This window comes from Penaeus monodon, chromosome 21 (assembly GCF_015228065.2).
Source record: "Penaeus monodon isolate SGIC_2016 chromosome 21, NSTDA_Pmon_1, whole genome shotgun sequence".
NCBI lineage: Eukaryota > Metazoa > Arthropoda > Malacostraca > Decapoda > Penaeidae > Penaeus > Penaeus monodon.
The window spans coordinates 15,626,677-15,626,877 of NC_051406.1; the positions used below are offsets into that span (position 1 = coordinate 15,626,677).

Sequence of the window (201 nt, forward strand, 5' to 3'; positions counted from 1 at the left end):
CTCTGCTGGTAATGGTGGACAGCTATATTTCCCTGCACTCAGATATAATGCTCACCGAGGCTATTCTCCACCAAATGGCAATGGTATCCCATGACAACATTCTCCCATCACTCAACACAAAAAAAAATCATAACAAAGTATCAAGTCTGACATTGGCTCTAGTGTTATAAACATCTAGGAAGGTTGACTTGTGAGATAGTT

General features: G+C 40.3%; 1 protein-coding gene across 1 annotated transcript in view; it reads left to right on the forward strand.

Annotated features, from left to right (window-relative positions):
• LOC119586273 (mitochondrial import inner membrane translocase subunit Tim8-like) overlaps positions 1-201 on the forward strand; it is a 6,196-nt gene that overhangs the window by 694 nt on the left and 5,301 nt on the right. The window lies entirely within an intron of this gene.